Genomic DNA, 16,036 nt, shown 5'->3' with positions numbered 1-16,036 from the left:
TCGGCGGCGGCGATGGCGGCGCTGAATAAAGATCTTTAGATCCTTCCCCAACAAGTCGATCCGCCCTATGGTTGGGGGTGGTTTTGAAAACTAGCCCGTTCAAGCAAGGATGATGTACCAGTGGCATCCTCGTGGTGGACATGTATCCTCGGGCTCCAGCGTTTCGACGACGTCTGCCCCAACATCGGCGTGAAGCTTGGGAGGTAGTTCAGGAGAGGATGTAGATTGTGGACTGCACCAACGACATCTGAAAGATGAAACGTGTGCTGGGTTCATGGTTGATGGATGCCAATTGTGGTTTCCTCCTTCGCGTCTTAATTAGTCGTGCTAGGGTGCTAGATCTTGAGTTTGATAGTGTGTCATGTGTGTTGCCTAGATCTGAATCATCCATCAACAATGACTTCAATTTTGGTGAGCCACCTTGGAGGTCCACAAATCTGCATATCTGCGATTGAGCCGCGTCGAGCTTGGGTGAGGAGGTGATACGTCGTTCTTTTCTTCAGTGGCTGTTGTGGTCGTGGTGACGGCGGCGAGCCTTCGGATCGCTTAAGTGTTGGTAGTCGTCGCTAGGTAGTCTATGAATCTGCATGCAATTTTTGTTATTTCTGATATATGTTGTACTATCATGATTGATGATGAATAGGTTGGAAGTTTTCTAAAAAAATTACATAGTAAGATGAGATATTAACCCAATTGATGATGGAATCTAGGCAACACGGATTGAGACTAGGTGTGATAGTAGACCAACTATAAAAAAAAATTCCAATTCATTAATGATATGTGAAATAGATAGATAATCTATCATTCGGATTAATTTTTTCAATTTACGTAGGAAGAATATAAAAGTATGTTTAGCAATGAAGGTGGACTCAACCAAGTATCACATTTATTCGTGTGAGCGAAGGTAGCTCTTATTATTAGGTATGTCGAGCATATACGTCCGACTCACAAGTCTCGCGTCGCCCCTCGCACGGGCGACATGAGAGGACCCAATTCCTAGCTGCTGGAACCACCTCCTCCCCTCCCCTCTGCCGTCGCCGGTGGTTGGCACTAGGCAAAACCCATGCATGCAACGGCGGTGGCGCATGTACTGCTCTTCCTCTAGCGGTCTCCGAGGGGCACAGGATACCCTGAATCGTGGGGGTGTTGCTCCTAATTCGATCAATGGGTGCTGCGGCCGGATCCCGGCGACGATGTTGGTGGTGCCGGTCGGGACCAACGACTGGAGGAGGGCGGTGCGACTGGGCGTGGTCGGTGGCGGCGGCGATGCTCGGTCTGGATCCCAGGGCGGCGGCGGCAGCCGGTGAGGCCTAGATCATCCTTGGCTACAGACTTATTGATGTATTAATTTGTAAGATTTTGATGAATAATTAATGAAGTGGTTGGGTGCATGCAGAGGCCCGTGTTAATCCTCCTTTTGAGAAAAAAAGAGTGCACTTTGTCGGTCCCCATCCACACATTATTGAGTTTAAAATTCTGCAACACATATTTAAATGTGTATAAATTCATAAGCGTTTTTAGGGATACAGTACATTTTAAGTGTGGTCAACATGCGCGGGATGAAAGTTTCAACCGACACGCGAGATGATTCTCAAAAAAAGAAAACCAATTGAAAAAAAGAACACGCGCGAAGGAAAAAAAATCGAAATAGCCCATGCGGCACGAAGCCACGATCTCAACTTCCTCTAACCACCCACTGGGCCGTCGTGAACCTTGCCACCGCCCAGCTCCAGATTAGCCTCATTCCCACTCACCTCTCCATTGGAGCCTAGAGCAGTTCTCCACCCAGATCCCGTCTCTCACCCGTTGCGGCAGCGACCGACAGCACTCGGCAAGTTACGGTGCTAGGTCAGTGCCTCCTTTCCTCTGTCTCCCCGGTACTTCCTTTCTCCCCTCGCCTTGATCTCTTATTTTCTTGTATTCATGCAGCAAAGTACGGCGACTGGTGGTGGCGGAAAACGGCGAGTGGCTACGCATGCTGTAGTGGGAGCGGCGGCAGCACGGGCTGATGGGCGAGCGGGGGGCAGGGGCGCAAGGCTGATGGCCGAGCGGCGGCGCGTGTTAATGGGCGGCCGGCGCCGTGGGGTGATGTTCTGCGCTGATCGGTTCTCATTCGCATGCAGGGTAAAGGAGGCGAGAGATCCACATCTCTAGCTGAACAGACGCCCGAGGAAAGGTCTTCTCCCTACCCAGCCAGAAGTTTGATCCTTCCGATCGAAGAGGTACCGTATCAGGTTTCACCATAATCAAATCCCATCCATCTGCTTTTTCTTAATTCAGACATGCTGGAGTACATATGTTTCCATTCATCTGGATTATCTATGAATCATTGTCAAAGCAGATCCCATCCATCGGTGAGATGGCCAAATTTTGGTAGTTGAACTTACGTACCACCTCTTTGGTTCCATCGTAGTACCAATTACTCGCCAGTAATTTTGGAGTAGTACTTATCTGCAATCTAAGATTTCAACCCACGTTAATCTAGTCTGATTGATTCTGAATCCTTGCTAGCTAGGATGTCAAATATGTACGATTCACACAACTATGCTGGCAAAACTACTACATAAGAATAGCAGTACTAGTTCAGCTTCGTACAACTACTTGTTCCAAGACATTCTAGTATCTTGTGGGTGTGTTATGTTTGCTGGCCCTGGTGCATATCTTTGGGTCGAGAAATGTTTGTGTAGGTCAGGGGAAAAGGCATCAATTGAGGAAATGAACTGACACATATGACCCGTGGAATGGTGTATTTCCTAATGGATTGTTCTTTTCAATTCTATATATCTACAATAAGATCTTACCATGATATTTTCTCATAGTTGTGTCGATTTAATGGCACATATCCAGATTTTTCTTTAACAGATGGTAGATTTGCCATCTTATCTTGTTCCCGAATCATGTTGTATATGTCGCCTTGGCATTTTAGTTCTCCATATAATGATTTATGAACACATAGGCGTTGATGTGGATTTTAGATTTACTTAATCTTTACTTTAAGTTGATAAACCGTTCCTCTTGGTTAACTTGTAGAGTTGATTACTAAAGCAAGTTATCACAAATGGCAGTGAATTGTATTCAAAGATCTAGAAGTACTAGTCTGTATAACACTATAACCCTGTGCATAAAAGGTGCAAAACAATAGTCATTTTATTTTTGTTCATTTTTACTTTTCAGTTTCCATTTGCAAGACGTATGGTTGGAAAAGGATTGAAGTACCGGTGTAACACTAATAATTCTTACTAAGATGTGATTTCTATGTCAATGTGTAGATGATTCCTGAACAAGTAAGATTGTTCCTTTTAGCTCAATTAAATGTCAGCTGCATCATATCATTTTCATCTCTCTTATAACAAGTCTTATAGTTTCTTAGGTATTGGTAAGTCATATTGGAGATAAATTGAGTTGTGATAATGCTATGATACTAATGATGACAATGGTACATATGGCAGTGTGGGAGATTATATATATGGCGATGGGCATTATGATCAAGATGACGATAATGGTGATGAGTCTGATGATCTTCGAGTCATGCAACCAAGTGAAGTTATGAAGTTCATGGACAATTTAGCTTATGCACAATGTTTGGACCATTATATCTTAGTCACTATTTTTTTTCATTTGACACTTCTTAGATGTGTCAGTATGGCCAATGTAATATTGATTCAACTCATTAGACATGTTATACTTCTTGTTGTTATGCTAAATAAAATATATTTTCTTTGATTTATTTGAAAGGCCAATATTTTGAAATACTATAATCATGAATCACAATTTCTTGGTATGCAACAACCCTGGATGCAAGCAATTTGTAAGGGTGACTTATTTCCTACGGTGCAACAAACATCTTGGGTACACAATATGACCACAGGAACTTCAGAACATTGGTGAATTTATACAATTGATGGTGCTAGAAAATTCTCAACTAAAGGAATCCCCGAAGGATTCTATGCACCATTAGTAATCATATAAACTGACGGTTTGGCACTCCTCTTGGTTATAAATAACCTTGGCAGTCAAATATACCGTCGACTATTAAGAAAATTGACAGGGGGTAATAACCGCAGGAAAATAAATATCCGACGGGGAACCGTCGGCTATAAGTGTCGTCGGGATTCTGATGATCAATTTATGTCTAACGGTTAACCGTCAGCCTATTACCGTTGGAAATGATATTATCTGACGGTACCGTCGGATATATGTGTAATGGCCGACAAAGCAAGGCCGACGGGAGATAGCCGACGGTGACCCGTCGGTTATTAGGGTATCCGACGGTGAACTTATATATCCGACGGTGATTGGACCCTCGGCTATAATGGAAAATCTAGTAGTGGCTTCCCATTGTGGGAGGTGAATGAGTGTCTTCTGAAGCTATCAAGCAGTAGTTCAATAAGAAAAATAAATTGGTAGCAGTAATCGTGCATGGATTCATTATAAAAATAAGAGAAAAATATATACATGTGGAAAACCACTTTTTGAAATCAGCAATAACGAAACTATATACCAATATCAAGAATTGCACCTAATTAACTATACAAGACTGGCCACACAGGACCTGTACATCACCACGTACAACGGCGGCCGCTCATACGCTGCACCCAGCGTACTAGGGTTTCTAGTGCCTCCCGCCAACGGCGGCGGCGGTTTACCTCATCTCTTGTGGTCTTAGGACCATAGAGATGCGGTGGATCCCGGCCCTTGCTGACGGGAGGGCTCTATTTTCTAATATGTTTTGAGTTTTGTTAGGGTTTGTGCCCTGCTCAAAGATGCGAGGCGAAGGCGGCAATCTGTAGATGGAATAATGTCATCCCTACCTAGCCCCCATTTTCGGTGGTGTTTCTAGCATCGTCGGAGGGCGTGTGGAGGTTTGTCTCCAGCGGATCTTATGGGATTTGATTGGCGTTTGTCTCGATGGATAGACATGGACCCATTCTTTATTTGTCTGTGTTCGTGTGTTTACAATTTGAATCCTTCCCAGGGATGGAGTCAGGATTTGACCATAGGGGGGCCAAGAGACGATGACCAGAAAAAATAGTTAACATCGTAGATATATTGAATGCTTTTGATATATCCGACGGTCTGTGGGGCAATGCAAATAGGTTACATTTCTATTATTTTTTATAAATTCCGGTTCTTGATTACCCAGAAAATCAAATGTGTTATTTGTAGACAAAAATATACCGTTTTCATCTTCATGACTACACAAATACAAACACAATTTATGAAAAAATATTTCTAAATAATATAACCAATGCATCATGACTAATTTGCAATACATGTACGCGGGGATAAAAGAAGAAATTACTAACCTAACTAATTTTATCTAAATCATGAAATTGTTGCTGCCTGATGTAGACCAGCAACACATATGATACAAATCAACGAAGGAAAGACTGACCCTAGGATTCTGCTGAGCATCGCCGCGGTCGCCGAACAGGACGAAACGTGACTGCTTCGGCCACAACTACATGTGACTGTTTGTTCCGATGGATTATCAACAACCGTGCACGCATTCTTCAAATATTTGATCTCTGCAAAGGCTACCAACTGCCACTTCAGCAGAGGCGGAGCATGACACAAAATATAGGAGGGGCCGACATTTAAAATGCGAAGCAAAGATAGTCAAGCACAAATAAATAAACGGTCTTTCAGTCTTTATTTGTAGAGTCAAAAGAATTTGAGACCTGGGGGGGATCTTTTTTTAGAGTCAAAGAATTTGAACGCTGGGTGGGGTTTTTCCTGGGGATTGGAGTAATTTGAAGGTTTCTTTTTTGAAATTTGGAGCTTGCTAGTGCATTGCCTGCACCGTCTCTGTCACTGGGCATTGCCCAGCGCCAACATTCGGCCCACAAAAGAGCAAGGAGAGAGAGAGAGTTGATGGAGAGCTCCTACAGGGCGCCTTATGCGCCAGTTGAAGCAACGGGCGCTCACTGCTGCACCCAGGTGGGCCGGCCCACGAACATTGCAAATGCGCGCAAAAAACAAAACCAGAAAATACAGTCCTGCAACGGAATCGAACACGTGCGCCAGACGTCTAGTACGTGGTTTGCTGACCACTAGAGCAACTCGACAGATGTGCATTGTTGTAGCGCGACAATGCATAAGTACAAAGAATTGTACCAACCCTATTTGTTGCACCCGCATTGCCACGTAATTTTTGAATTATTTGAAGGAAAAAAAAAAGAAAATGTGATTTCTTTTGACGAATATACGTGAACAAAATTCGAAAGTCCACAGATTTAAAAAGAATCACGAATTAGAATAAAGTTCATTAAAATTGAAAAAAGTTCATCGGTTCTCAAAAAAAGTTCATCGATTTTCAAAAAAGTTCACCGATTCTCAAAGAAAGTTCACAAAATCTAAAAAAGTTCATCACTTTCCAAAAAGAGTTCATCAATTTTTGAAAAAAATCTAAAAAAAATCATCTATTTTAAAAAAAGTTCATCAATTACAAAAAAAGTTCATTGATTTTCAAAAAGCATAAAAAACGAAAACAGTAATCGAATTTGAAAAAAGTTCATCGATTTTCAAAAAAATCATTGAATTTGAAAAAATATTCATCGATGTTGGAAAATGTTCATCTAATTTGAAAAAAAATCATGGAATTTGGAGGAAAAGTTCATCGATTTTGCAAAAAGTTCACCGAATATGAAAAAAGTTCATCGATTTTGGAAAAAACTTCATCGATTTGAAAAGAAACTTCATAAAAATTGAAAAAAAATCCTCGGTTTTGAAAGAAAACTCGCGAGTTTGAAAAAGAAAGAAAAAAGAAAAAAAAGAAAAGGCAAAAAGAAAGAACACCAGAACAAATGAGGAAAGAAGATTAAAGTAATTACAGAAGGTCGGTTTTCTCTGTTGGTTGCCTCGTCCTATAGAGAACCCTGCGGCGCGGGTTCGATCCCCCCTTCATGCAGTTTTTTTGCAGCCAGTTTAGGAAACGAAATAAAGAAGAAAATGGGCCGGCCCATGGCGGAGGGAGGGTGTGCGCCCGTTTCTGGAGATCGAAGAAACGGGCGCAACGGGCGCTGATTAGGATTTGTCGAGTTGATGGTAGCTGTTATCTGGCCCAGATAAACACTTCGGATGGAATGGAACACATGCACTGCTAATTATTTTTTGCACTTTTGATAGACCGGGCCATGGCCTAGTATGGTCCCCAAGAGGATCCGCCGGTGCACTTCAGATCCATAATCCAGTACTTCACTGCTGGTTGCTATACATCTCACATACTCTGTTTTCTTTTTTGCATGGTAATACTTGTCTCATTTATATAGAATAAAGATCAAGTTACAAGGCACGTAAGCACCGACCATACAAGACTGAAAAGATAGGAAAATCCTATGCAAAATATCAATGTCTGTCCCTCTCCTTCGACACCACCAAAGCGGCCACCAAAGGGTAAAAAGACAGATCACCTCTTCACCAAGCTCGACACGGCTCCATCGCTGATCAACAGCTTTGCGGACCTCCAAAGTGGTTTGCCAGAAGCAAAACCATAGCCGTTGAAAGAATCAGACCGGGGCAACATGTCCCCGGACACGCCATCGAACTTCAGAACTGACACCCTCGCATGACGACGACGTCGGAGGAGGAAACCAGAACTGTCATCCTTCAACCACGGACCCAGCACAAGATTCCCCATCTTCCAGCTGTCACTTGCATAGACAACCGTCTGCGCGTACTCCTGAACGACAAAACCTCCCTGCTCCACCATGACGTCGGAGACAACGCCATAGCAACGAGGACAGAGCAGAAGGAGAGACACACCTGATGGAGTCGTCGCCGCCGCCTCGCTAACACCATCCATGAACCCTAACGCTGCCGATCTGAAGGATCGGTAGAGACACGATGCCATCAACTCCGAGACGCCGATGTGAAGGGCACCGCCGGTATGGGAGTGAAGCTGAGGCAGATTTATTCGTCTGTGCGCCGTGATACGTCTCCAACGTATCTATAATTTTTGATTGCTCCATGCTACTTTATCTACTGTTTTAGGCAATATTGGGCTTTATTATCCACTTTTATGTTATTTTTGGGACTAACCTATTAACCGGAGGCCCAGCCCAGATTTGCTGTTTTATGCCTATTTCAGTGTTTCGAGGAAAAGGAATATCAAACAAAGTCAAAACGGAACGAAATCAACTGGAGAAGTTAATTTTGGAAGGAAAGCCATCCAGGGAACTTGGAGTGCACGTTAGGGGAGATACGGGCTGCCCACGAGGGTGGGGGACGCCCCCCCCCCCCCCCCCCCCCGGGCACGCCCCCCTGCCTCGTGGGACCCCCGTAGCTCCACCGACGTATTTCCTGCACCCATATATACCTATGTACCCAAAAACTTCCAAAACAGAAGATAGATCGGAAGTTCCGCCGCCGCAAGCCTCTGTAGCCATCAAAAACCAATCGGGACCCTGTTCCGGCACCCTGTCGGAGGGGGATCCATCACCGGTGGCCATCTTCATCATCCCGGCGCTATCCATGACGAGGAGGGAGTAGTTCACCCTCGTGGCTGAGGGTATGTACCAGTAGCTATGTGTTTGATCTCTCTCTCTCTCTCTCTCTCTCTCTCTCTCTCTTGTTCTCTCTCGTGTTCCCTCTATGGCACGATCTTGATGTATCCCGAACTTTGCTATTGTAGTTGGATCTTATGATGTTTCTCCCCCTCTACTCTCTTGTGATGAATTGAGTTTCCCCTTTGAAGTTATCTTATCGGATTGAGTCTTTTATGAGAACACTTGATGTATGTCTTGCCGTGATTATCTGTGGTGACAATGGGATATCATATGCCACTTGATGTATGTTTTGGTGACCAACTTGCGGGTTCCACCCATGAACGTATGCATAGGGGTTGGCACACGTTCTTGACTCTTCGGTAGTAGCTTTGGGGCACTCTTTCAAGTACTTTTATGTTGGTTGGATGAATCTAAGATTGTGTGACGCATATCGTATAATCATGCCCACGGATATTTGAGGTGACAATGGAGTATCTAGGTGACATTAGTATGAACTCTATGATGGATTGAGCGGAAAGAATAGCTTCATGTTATTTTACTACGAACTCTTGAATAGATAGAACAGAAAGGATAACTTTGAGGTGGTTGCGTACCCTACCATAATCTCTACGTTTGTTTTCCGCTATTAGTGGCTTTGAAGTGACTCTTTGTTGCATGTTGAGGGCTTGTTATATGATCTATCTATGTTATTATTGTTGAGAGAACTTGCACTAGTGAAAGTATGAACCCTAGGCCTTGTTTCCTAGCATTGCAATACCGTTTACGCTCACTTTTACCACTTGTTACCTTGCTGTTTTTATTATTTCAGATTACAAAAACCTTTATCTACTATCTATTTTGCACTTCTATCTTCATCTCTTCGCCGAACTAGTGCACCTATACAATTTACCATTGTATTGGGTGTGTTGGGGACACAAGAGACTCTTTGTTATTTGGTTGCAGGCTTGTTTGAGAGAGATCATCTTCATCCTACGCCTCCTACGGATTGATAAACCTTAGGTCATCCACTTGAGGGAAAATTGCTACTGTCCTACAAACATGTGCACTTGCAGGCCCAACAACGTCTACAAGAAGAAGGTTGTGTAGTAGACATCACGCCGCTCCCACCATCCCAACGACACACCACGACCTACAAATCCAAAACCTAACTACAGAGCGGAGGAACGGGGCCCCCCTCCCTCCTGCCACCGGAGCAGCGACTGGAGGGAGAGGGGCCAGCGTACCGGCTGGTGGAGACCGGTGGAAGGAGATTGCCTCCCTAGTCGCCTGGCTGTTGGCGGCGGCTAGGGTAGGGAAAGCGTTCTCACATACTCTGTTTGAAAACTTTCAAATATGCCAAGAGTGTATTGTATACCTCGCTTACTTGGACTAACATCGATGTAGTTATTTTGATTCTAGGTAGTCCCTTACTGAACTCGTGCTCTGAATTCAACTCGTAGTGCAATGAGCAGGCAAATGTTTGATGGCATTGGCTCCTTCATTGTCCTCTTCACCAGTCTTGTTCAAATTTGTGCTGGTCTGATTCTCCATCGGATGAGCAATGAAGTAGGAGCACAGCGTCGGCGGTGAGCTTTCTCGTCGCCACCGTTGTCAGAGGAGAGGCTGATCAAGGGCATGTGACGGGGGAGTTCCTGTGATGGGCCCCAAAGGGAGAAGCACATTGCCCGTGCGTGCTCACGACGCTTTGAGAGGAGGAGCACGAGCTCCACCGCATCGGCAGCCTGCGTGCCCTCACGTTACTCTGTCCTGTGTTTTGGCGCCAGAAGACGATACCGAGGCGTGTTTTGGCGCCAGAATGGCTGGGTAGATAGGTTGGGCGAGGAACTCCGCTGGGTGAATGGGCTTTCATATTTTTCTGGTCCAATGCGCCCCTGGGGTCCTCGAAAGGAGCTTGTCCCCACTAAGGGTCTGTTCTGACGGGGATCCTATACGGCGCGTACCGCGCCCGCGAGCGCCGTGGCGCATACCCCCGCCTCGCGCGCTGCTGTTTCTATGGGCCGGCCCATTTCAGGGTATAACCCCAACCGGTTATGGGAAGGTTCTAGAACCTTCCTCCGGGTTTTTATGTTTTTCTTTCGTTTTTTTATTTTTTTTCTTTTCCTTTTTCTGTTTTCTTTTCATTTTTTCTTTACTTTTATATTTTCATTTTTATTCTTGTTTTTTGATTTCTGAAAATCTATTAATTCCCGATTTGTTTCTAAAATTGTATTTTTTTGAATGATGAATTTTTTTCCAAAATCGTGGTTTTGTTTTTACTAAATCGTTACTCTTAAATCATGAACATTTTTTTTAATCTAAGAACATTTCTAAAAAATTCATGAACATTTTTTCGAAATCATGAACAATTTTCTTAGAAATTTGTGAACATTCTCTTAAGTCATGAACATGTTTTTCAAATCATGATTTTTTTTAAATAATGAACATTTTAAAATTAAAGACTACTTTTTCAAAATCATGAACATTTCTTTTCAAATTCATGAACATTTTTAGAATTAGCGAACATTTTTTTTAACTGTGAACGTTTTTTCCAAATTCGTGAACATTTTTTCCAAATTCGTGAACATTTTACGAATTAGCGAACGTTTGTTTGAATTTTTTAAATTATGAACATTTTTCTAATTTTGTGAACATTTTTTATGCAAATTCGTGAACAGTTTTTGAATTCTAGTGCATTTTTTTGTAATCATGATTTACTTATTTTGTGAACATTTTTTAATTTCACGAACATTTTTTTGAAATCATGAACGTTGTTTTAAATTCATGAACATTTTTTTAAATTTGTGAACTTTTTTCCCAAATTCATGAACACTTTTTGAATTACCGAGCATCTTTTTGATATCCCGAATTATTGAAAAAAATAAAAAAGAAGAGGAAAAAAGAAAAAGGAAACATCCACAAAAAAATCTGATGGTGTCCCGGCCACACATGGGCTGGCCCATAAGGGGAGCAGGGGGTGCGGGCCCGCTTCCTTCGCAGCGCGTGCTGCGCCCTATAGGCGCTCCCCGGGAGCAACTAATTAACGAGCGCTCCTTTGGGAGCCTCGCAATGGTCACCGCCATTTGGCGCACTCTCAGCCATTCACCACGTGTAGCGCTTTGGGCGCTCCCTCTGGATTTTATTTTTTTATTTTTTCGCACGCGTTTTCGGCTTTCTAAACGGGTTTTTCGGTTTTTTTCAATGTTTTGGTTTTTCACCGGTCTTCCCTAGCTGTTCGACAAAAAAAAAATTCTTTTTGCGCAAAAAACACATTTTTCTTTCTTTCACGAAATTCACGGTTTGCTTCCACGAGAGGCACGGTTTTGCTTTCGCGAGAGTAACGGCCGTGCCTCTCAGAAACAAAAAAAGCGGTTTCTATTTTTTTCCTTTTGCGAGAGTCACGGTTTTGCTTCCGCGAGAGGCACGGTTATGCTTTTGCGAGAGTCACGGCCGTGCCTCTCGGAAATAAAAAAACGAGTTTTCTGTTTTTTTTTCTTTTACAAGAGTCGCGGTTTTGCTTTCGCGATAGGCACGGTTATGCTTTCGCGAGAGTCACGATCGTGCCTCCTCGGAAACGAAAAAAAATGTATTTTCTGTTTTTTTTTGCGAGAGTCACGGTTTTGCTTCCGCGAGAGGCATGGTTGTGATTTCGCCAGAGACACGGGCGTGCCCCTTTCGGAAAGGGGAAAAACCCGTGCTCCTGATTCGGTTTTTTCGTCCAATTTTTTTCATGAAAAAAGTTCGTCAAAACCTATCAAATAGGGTCTAGTTTTGAAGATCTCGACGCGAGGAATCCAACGGCGAAAGCGGTTCGAGATTCGGACGCACGGTTTAAGAGATAAAACGTTTTGAATAAACGGATCTACGAAAAAAGGGAAAATTTCCAGATTGCGACAAGTGGCGCACATGCAGCGCGCTATTTGTTGCAACCTGTGAAAGTTGAAGTGATCTTCGCAAGGAGTACTCCTTAACTAGTGATTTCTGCGCTCCCCTGTTCCGAACCTCTCCGAATCTCAGCTTCACAAACTCCATATAGAAAACAAGGCCGAAAGCAGAAAACGCAAAGCTGTCTTGTGCTGTAGTGCATTTTTGTGGAGGAAGGAAACCGAGCTTCGCAAATTAACGGAATCTGGAGTTCCTTGTATTTAGAGCATCTCCAGCCGTTCGGCCCTCCAGGGCACCGAAAAAGAGCGGCCTGGGGGCGAGCCGGCGCTAGATCGGCCCCTGGGGCTCGGTTCGCTCACAGCCACGCGCCCACGGTCGCCGCGGGTTTGACGAAATACGTTTCATTTTTTTTGCAAACTCGACGACTTTTGCACGAAATCGGGCATATTTCGTCCAAATTTGTACAAAAACTTGGAAATATGCATGAACTACGCCTAAAAATGAACTAAAAAAGCCTAGCCGCTGCCTTCACCGTCGCTCCCGCGCCGTCTACATGCCGAGAAGCCTGTAGAAGCGGGTGTAGTCGCCACCATCGTTGTTGTCATCGTCAGCGCGCGCCCTGCTGCAGCCCTCACCGGGGTCGCCGATAGCGCTTGACGGCCCGGCCTCACCCTCATCATCGCTGTCGATGACGATAATGCCGCCCTCCTCGGCGCGGCTACGGGCCTGGCTCTCCAGGTACGCCCGACGCTGGCGGCGCACCTGCTCGCGGACGTGGTCCTCCTTCGCCCATTTCAGGGCGGACTCGTCGTCGGGGCCCACCATGGCGGCGTGCTCCGGCTTCACGGGGAGCATGTCCGGCTCGGGCTTCGGCCGGACCAGGCGGAGGGAGCGCCTCATCGGTGATGTCGCCGGCGAGGGCTCATTGATGACGAGGACGCCGCTGTGAACGCGATGCCCGAGTGGTGTCCCCTCCGGCTCGGGCTTGACAGGGCGGAGGGCCGGCGAGCCGGAGCCCGATGACGAGGATGACCCCGGCTCCATTCGCCGCGGGATCCAGGAACTGCCGTGACGGTGAGAGAAGGAGGGACGCGTCGGGTACTCCAGCCGCGGCACATTGCCGGTCTCGATGTGGTCGAGGACGGCGTCGAGTGTGCGGCCGAGGAGGCCCCACCACTTGCGCCGTCCTTCGGAGATGAGGTGGCCGTGGGGGATGATGCCGTTGACGCAGGCGAACTACTCCTCGCGACGGCGCTCGAAGTACAATGTCCACAGTGTTTCGCTGTCGGGCGCGTACCTTGGCTCGTTCCGCTGCTCCTCCGTCAGCGAGCAGCGGATGCGGACGATCTTCGCCCGCCGTGTCGCCCCTTCGGGCACCGGTACGCCGCTGACGCTCAGTCTCCACGAGCCCGGCATGTGTGTCGGGGGGCGCCGGGTACTCGGCCTCGTACAGAAGGCGCGCCTCCGGCTCCTGGAGGTGTCGGCGGCCGAAGCCATTCGTCGTGACACCGTCGCCAGGGTATCTCTCTGCCATGGCTTCGCTAGACCGCGGGCAGGGGTGGTGAGGGAGCTCGGCGACGGGGAGAAGGCTGTTTCACGGGAGGAAGAGGCGGAGGTTGTGGCGCTCACCGGCAGGGAGGGGCGCCTTTTATAGCCGAAGCGGGGTGGCGGCGGCGGTGGGGGGGGGGAAGGGAAGGGGTGGCGCATGCGGCGGGACACGCGTCGGCGGCGCATTCACTACGCTGCCCGTGAGGCATCAATGGAGGCTGACCGGCGCGGCAGCGCGGCAGCCTTCACATTGATTCTCGCGGGAACCGAGGCGATGAGGTCGACGAATCGGCCGTCTCGCCGACTCGGCGAGCCCGCGGCTATTTCGCGCCAAAATGCTCACCCCGGGGCCCCCAACGCGTCTGGTTCGGCCTATGTCCGCCGGCGTTGATTTCGGCCCAAGCCGGCGAAAAACAGGCTTATGAGGACGCGACTGGGCCGCTTTTTCGGTGCCAGCGTAAAAAAACGCCTAAGGAGGCCGTTCTGATGGCGCGGCTAGTGCATCTCCACTAGGCTCCTTAAGAGGCCCTTTTTTCTAACTTTGAGTGGGCCGGCAGTGAAAAAAGTCTCCACTCACGCCCCCTGGATCGCTTTTTTCGCTGGTTTCGTGCAATTTTAGCGCCGGCAGTATGACCCGAAACCCAACCCCCAGGGAGGCACCTGAGAGCGCCGACGGTTTGTTTATGTATGCAAAGGCCCACCTGCAGCCACATCTCCCCTCCCCCGTCGCTTTCAGCCCGGCCCCCACCTTCTCTCTTCCCATCCGCTTCTCTCTCCCTGCTCCGCCCGCGGCCCCGGTGCCTCCCGCCGGCGTCGCCGCCCGCGGCTGGTGCCTCCCCTGTGCGTGGCCGGGGCGGAGCTCGCGCGGCGGCCGGAGGTTAAGAAGCAGCATCGGCAGGCCCGGCCAGCGATGAGGCGGGGCGCGCGCGACTAGGGTGCGGCGGAGCTCGCGTGGCGGCCATGGGCCAGGGGCGCGAACGAGTCTTCCTCTGCGGGCTCCGACCTCACCGGGGCGAAAGGCGGAGGGAGAGCGGCATCGGCGGCGGGGAAGCGGGGCAGGCGCCAGGGCGGAGGGCGCTGTTGTGGCCCCGACGGTGACGCAGGTTGACGTGGACGGCGAGGCCGGAGTCCGGGTTGACGTGGATGACGCAGACGCGGATCATGGTGACCCGCACAACAGGTCGGCGATGGCGGCCGCGGCTGTAGTCATTGTCGACGTAGATGCAGCCATAGTATGTCGGCGACGGCGGCCATCTGGGAGGAGTCTCCTGCACTGGTGCGTTCGTCGGTTGGGTGGGGGGCTGGAAAATTTGTCATTCTCAGAAAAAAATCCGCCGGTAAAAAGGCAGAGCACAACGGCTGAAGATGCTCTTAGGACAAATTGGAGATAATTGCATCTATGGTCCTCGTACTCGCTGGCTACGTCCACTTCAGTCCTGGTACTTGCGTATTGCATCGATACGGTCCCGATACATGAAAATACGTCGTCAATACAGTCCCTGAGCTTGAAACGCCAGTCCTGGCTCTACACGTGCACGACGTACACCGTACTCCGCTGTATGCCACGTCAGCCAGGGACCCACCAGTCAGCTCGGACCCACCAGTCAGCTCTAGCCCCACCTGTTATTTCGCAAATTTCCCCCTGTTCTCGTCTCGATCTCCCCTGTTCTCTCCCCCCTCATGATAAACAGAGGAGTGCGAGCAGAGAGCAACCCTAGCGGCCATGGTGTGCGGCGGCGGATGATCGGCGTATCGTGCGCCCTCTGTTCGTATTGCGTGCGGCGGCTGAAGCAAGAGGGGGTTCTTTTGTGCTTGTAGGCCAATCATTTTCCTAGATGGTTGCCACTTAAAGACACAGTATGGAGGTGTTCTGTTAAGTGCAGTAGGAATGGACCCCAATGAGAACAGAGGGCGCACGATACGCCGATCATCCGCCGCCGCACACCATGGTCGCTAGGGTTGCTCTCTGCTCGCACTCCTCTGTTTATCGTGGGGGGGGGGGAGAACAGGGGAGATCGAGACGAGAACAGGGGGCAATTTGCGAAATAACAGGTGGGGCTAGAGCTGACTGGTGGGTCCCTGGCTGACGTGGCATACAGCGGAGTACGGTGTACGTCGTG

At 47.7% G+C, this 16,036-nt stretch overlaps 1 long non-coding RNA gene across 2 annotated transcripts; it reads left to right on the top strand.

Moving 5' to 3' along the window:
• Positions 1-1,711: 1,711 nt before the first annotated feature.
• LOC123161049 (uncharacterized) lies at positions 1,712-3,727 on the top strand. 2 transcript variants are annotated; one of them, XR_006480510.1, is made up of 3 exons: positions 1,712-1,848; positions 1,930-2,222; positions 3,450-3,727. It is a non-coding gene; the product is annotated as an uncharacterized lncRNA (long non-coding RNA). The 2 variants fall into 2 exon arrangements; XR_006480511.1 differs by having other exon boundaries at positions 3,175-3,727.
• The last annotated feature ends 12,309 nt before the right edge of the window (positions 3,728-16,036 follow it).

This window comes from Triticum aestivum, chromosome 7B (assembly GCF_018294505.1).
Source record: "Triticum aestivum cultivar Chinese Spring chromosome 7B, IWGSC CS RefSeq v2.1, whole genome shotgun sequence".
In the NCBI taxonomy this organism is placed as follows: Eukaryota; Viridiplantae; Streptophyta; class Magnoliopsida; order Poales; family Poaceae; genus Triticum; species Triticum aestivum.
This window is presented reverse-complemented; position numbering and strand designations above follow the sequence as displayed.